Here is a 5,879-nt window from a genome sequence, read left to right as displayed (position 1 = left end):
TTCTGGCTTTCCTGTTCCTCATGGTGATCCGTCTGTAGCTTGGATTTGACTATCATGTCATCAATGTACGCCTCTACATTCCTCCCAATCTGATTAATGAAGACTGTATTAATCATTCGTTGGAAAGTAGCCGGCGCATTCTTTAAGCCAAACAGCATCACCGTATAACAGAATAACCCCTGATCAGTGACTAAGGCCGTCTTCTCTTGATCTTTTTTCCACAGGGGTATTTGATGGAAGCCGGAGTAAGCATCCATGAAGCTCATCAAGGCATGCCCGGCTGTAGAGTCGACCAGGCTGTCGATATTTGGAAGCGGGTAACTGTCCTTTGGACATGCCTTGTTCAAGTTAGTGTAATCTACACACATGCGCCAAGTACCATTCGGCTTCTTTACAAGCACCACGTTCACAACCCAATCAGGGAAGTTACATGGCCGAACGAACCCGACGTCTAACAGCTTTTTGACCTCGGCAGCTGCCACCTGACTTCTCTCCTCGCTGTGATTTCTTTTCTTTTGCCGGATGGGCTTCTTTTTAGAGTCCACGGCGAGTTTGTGGATAACAAGTTCCGGGCTGATGCCTGGCATCTCTTCCACTTCAAAGGCAAAAATGTCTTTGAATTCTTTCAAAAGGAGGTGCAAGTCTGCACCCAACCTTTCGAAAGCAGCCATCCCAACCTTAACAGTTTGCTCTGGACGGTTGTCGTCCAGAGGAATATCAATGTGCTCACCAGTCGGCTGGGGACGGAGCTCATCTGACCGTTCCCCGGTCAATGATTGCTGTTTCTTTTCTTTCTTCACCTCCACTAGCTGGTCAGCTTTTCTTTCCTTTCCGGCTGCTCGTGGGGGTGAATCAGAGTCCTTGACATCGTCAAGGTCTATTGGCTCCTGACAGGATAAAGTCGTATCACCTAATCAAAAATAATTCCTAAGTTCCTTTAACTATGCAGATAGGGAAGAAGGGTCGATCCACAGGGAAACAAGTCTTCCTATTCCTAATTAATTAATATAATCTAAATCATAGAATAACTAAATTATAGATATGATGAAGTAAACTAAGGGGGATAAAAGTAGGGAGAAATCAATGAATAAAAGCCTAGGATATAGGTTCACCAATAAATAATATTTCAGGGTAAAACATAATAATCAATCATCAATGCATCAATTAATCAGATCATAAAGGTCTTTCGCTATGTATTACAATCAGAGAATTAATTTACCGGTATTAAATCGCATCTCTCGAATCTTGACTTAACCATTTATAAATTAACTTTCCTATTGAAACTAAGCCTAAACATCAATTCTCATCTCTCGAATCTCGAATCAATATTGCTAAACTCATACATATTAAACCTGCGCAAGTCTAATTGCATAGCATTAAATCAATCAATAGGAAATTAATCTAGCATTGATAATCAACAACAATAAATTACCCCTTCATATTAATTATGGATCCCCACAAACCCTAAAAAGAAAACTACTCACACATAATTAAATCTAAACTAATCAAAGAAATTAAACAAGTCATGATGAGATAAAGAAATTAAATTGCTGAAAATAATAGAGAAAGAATCGTTACCAAAATTAACGGAAATAATGGACTGAATTAAGAACAAAGTTGTAGAGTTGTAGAGAAAGAAAACAAGAGAGAAGTTTAATCTAAAAATTAAGTAGAGAGAGAAAATCTAAGAGAATAGGTTAATGTACTAAAAACACTCAAAACGTATTTATACCAAGCTCCTAGAAATCCTAATTAGAAACTAAGTAAAATCGTCGAAAATCACTCCTCTAAAACACGCACCCGGTCGGGCGCGCCTTTTTGAACCTTGAAGCATCTCTCGCGCCCGGTCGGGCGCGAGCTCGGGCGAAGCAACGCCCTTCCTTCTTTCGCCCCGCCCGGCCGGGCGCGCCTTCGGGCGGAGACCCTTGAGCCGGGCAAGGCCACTTGGGCACTTCTTGGACTCTTGATTGGGCTCCGATTCTTCGGTCCAATCCTGATTTCCTCTTTTGGGGCTTTAAAACTTGGTCCAATGCCTCAGTATCTCAAATGTCGAGCCCTTAATCACCGGTTTGATGACTCTAACCGGCCCTGGGCTACGAAAAGTGGTCGTGCTCCTCCAACGCTCGTAGTTGCTCCATAAAATCCCGGGAAAACGCGCAATTTCCTACAAAACTCAACCAAAACTACAAAGACACTAGAAAACACAAATTAGTAATAAAAGTGGCTCTAAAGAGCCAAAAATACTACCAATTATGACCAAGGAAAGGGGATAAAACACTATATAAAATAGACATATCAGCTCCATAGGTTGACCGGCTGCGGTAGTCGTTGGCTTGACGTCTGAGAGTTATCACTCCCTTGTTGTCTTCTGATCCCCGTTCAGGAAGCCAACAAAGCCATCGTCCTTTTCATACTTGAGCAGCATGAGAGCTGGGATGATGACGACCTTGTACTCGTTCAGAGTGGGTCGGCCCAAAATAATGTTATAGGCGATCAGCTCTTTAACCACCAAAAATCGGACAATTATATGTCACCCTTTTCCCTTCTGTCCCAGCCGAATGGGTAGGTCAATTTGTTCGACTGGGTGCACGACCCCTCCCCCAAAGCCAACCAGTGGATGGGAGACGTCGCGCAGGTTGTCCAGCTTATAGCTTAGCTTGGACAGACACTTGTTGCTGATGAGGTCAGAGGAGCTACCGGTGTCTATAAGGATCCGACCAACCAACTAGTTGGAGACCTTACATTCAATGACGACCGGGTCGTCATGCGGTCGGTGGACTTTGCCCCGATCCTTCTTAGTGATGAGGATGTATGGGAATGTTCCACTAGTGGACGCCTGTCCATCATCAACTGAGTGGATCATCTTCTTCAGATGATCCTTGGTGCCCCGAATGGTCGGGCCACCACTGGCGAATCCGCCTGCTATAGTGTAGACCGGATCCTTTTCGGTGTCCGAGTTACTAGTAGGCTAGACAGTCTTAGACGACTGTCCCGGATTCGTCTTGGCAGTCGCTTTGGACATCCTTGAGGTACTCTCCTCACAGACGGCACCAAATGGTTTGGGTGTTTTTGTCCCTCGGGAGAGTTACAGCTCGAAGACTGGTCCGACGGCGCCTGTACCTGCAAAAACAACGGAGACTCGGGTTGGTTGGAGCTCCGCCTCCGACGATCAAGTTAGAACGCATTGGAGAATGTAAAAAAGGTGCGGAAAGTAAAGTAGGATCTTCTCGGATTCCGAGATCAGGTGTTTTTTTTTATGTAAGAGAATGTAGGGTATGCTGTCATAAATTGTAGGTGCCCCCAAAATGGGGAAAATCTCCCTATTTATAGGGTCATTGGTAAATGTGCCCCTGATTAGGTCACTCTGACCTAATCCTGTTAGGCTGCGCTGAATTACGGCTTTCTCGGGATTTGGGCCCTTGAGGGCCGCCTTTTCTTCCTAATTTTGGGAATGACACGTGTCAAAGGGAGATTGGTCCAATTTGGACGAATCTTGGGTTGACACATGTCACCATCTGGTTGGCCCACGTGGCATGGGTAAAATTACCCAAAACAATAGGATCAACTCTAATTCAAAGGTCTCCCAAACAGTCAAGAATTCAAATCCTAAAACACCCTAAAATGTGTAAAAATCCTAGGCTTTTAAAGGGTCATGGGCATAGAAGAGAATGAAGGATCCCCTATGATGGGCACACCCTCATTACAGTGGCGTCACTAGGTTGGTATATATATATATATATATATATATATATATATACATAGAGTATTATTTGTTGCTAGAGAAGAAAAGAGAAGGTCAGGTTTGCAAAGTGATAATCGTTAATATTGGGCAACGAATTGTAAAGAAGCAAAATTTGACTTTGCATAACAACAATAATTGTTTTGGGGTTTTTTGTACGTATTTGAGTGGAGGGTGTGTACGTTCCGCGGGAGACAGATCCGCAATGCAACACTCGAACGGCCTAGTCACCTGCAAAACAATGAACCTCCGGTGTGCTAGAGGTTTTGCCTCCGACGATCAAGTTAGTGACCAGAAGAAGGTTTTTTAAAGAGAGAGAAGGGAAAGTAATTTTGGGAGTCATTGCACTTGGAGGATATTGATTGTATCCCAACTGATGTAAATGATTAGTATTTATAGTGCATTGGGACATGTGCCTTTTAGGTTATTTAACCTAAGTAGATTGGGTTCCACCGTTTTACGATTTCTAGGGATATGGGCTTAAAGCCCATTTTTACCCTTTCTATCATTAAGTGACACGTGTCATGCTTTAATTGGCTCATTGAGAGCTGAGCTTAGGGACACGTATCGTTATGGCACTGGTCCACATATCAAGGGCATTTTTACCCTAAACAATAATAACAATATCAAAACACATTATGTACGTTTAAAAAAAAAAGATGAAAATGCTTGGTTTTTCGGAAAACCTAGGTGGAAACGCCTAAGTTAGGCGGAACCTAGGTTGAAACGCCTAACCATCTTGGTTTTCTGAAAAAACCAAGCGTTTCCACTTGAAACGCGAAAATAAAGAAAAAAAAAATTTACCTGACCGCCGCTGCCTGGGGTGTCCTTTCCCTTTCATTTCCGACCGAACATTGTCTTGGTGTTTATTATGCTAGATGTAGTGGTTTGGGGATGGATTCTAGGGTTTTTTTTAAAAAAAATATACTCCCTCTGTTACAAATTACTCGCAACAATTACTAAAAATGGCCGGTACACATTACTTGCAACAAATTTTTTTCTTTCCTTTTTAGTATGTTTTTTTGTGTGATTTTACAAAATTACCCTTACTTTTTTTTAAACACCCTAATTAAACTATTGATTTTATCTTAAACTTCAACCCTAACATTGATTAACTTAACCATTTCCACCTAAATCATTCACCTTCCATCTACTTGTAAATTCACCATCACCTTCATTGGTATCCACCACCACCACCACTACCACCGATCTCTATTCTCTCTTCATCAACCTAGAAATTTCCCTATCTTTGTTCATCTCCCCTCAATTCGACCACAATTTTCTATGGAGACCGCCACCGTAGTCGGAATTCAGTGACGCCATCCCCTTGCTTGTCGCCGCCTTCGTTTTCTCTTTCTTCCTTTCTTTGTTGTCTCGTCATTGTCGCTGCAGCTCAAATTTGAAGGTTTTATGGTCAAATTTAACCATGAAAACTCTAGATCTAGAGTTTTGATGGTTAAATTTGACCAATTATAGCTTTAATTCAAGATGGAGAAGGTATTAGTAGATTCGTAGATTGTGGGTTCGTGGGTTGTGGATTTAGGGGTACGGGGTTCGAGTTCTGGGTTGTGGGTCGTGGGTTTTGGGTCCTGGTTCTGGATTTCAGGGTTGTCAATTGCGATTTGTGGTTCTGGATTTGTGGGTTGTGGGTTTTGAGGTTGTGCGTGGTGGTGGGTTGTGGGTGTTCGTGCTTTTGGGTAGTGGTGGATTCGGTCTTTCGTGGGTTTGCGCTGCTACGGGTGGTTTCGTGGTGCTACTGTGCTAGGTGGTGGTGATAGGTGGTGGTGGTGGTGTTGGGTGGTTGCGTGGTGCTACTGTGCTAGGTGGTGGTGATAGGTGGTGGTTCGTGAATTTATGGTGCTGGGTTGTGGTGGTTTGTGAACTTTGATTTAATTTTGTTTTTGGTTTGTTAATACTTAAGTATACCCTTATTTTTCAATAATCAAGTTTATGATCTTTTGCGAGTAATTCGTAACGAAAGGAGTAAATTTAATTGATGTGAACAATGACGAAAGAGTGGAGTCAAAAGTGAAAGAGGAAAGAGATTGATATATTTTTAAAAAAGGGTAAATTAGTCCATTCAACATAAAAGGGAAGCGTTGTTTAGTACGACTCAAGATTTTAGATAAGCTTTCCAAAT

The sequence above is a fragment of the Chenopodium album genome, chromosome 12 (genome assembly GCF_948465745.1).
Source record: "Chenopodium album chromosome 12, dcCheAlbu1.1, whole genome shotgun sequence".
In the NCBI taxonomy this organism is placed as follows: Eukaryota; Viridiplantae; Streptophyta; class Magnoliopsida; order Caryophyllales; family Amaranthaceae; genus Chenopodium; species Chenopodium album.
This window is presented reverse-complemented; position numbering follows the sequence as displayed.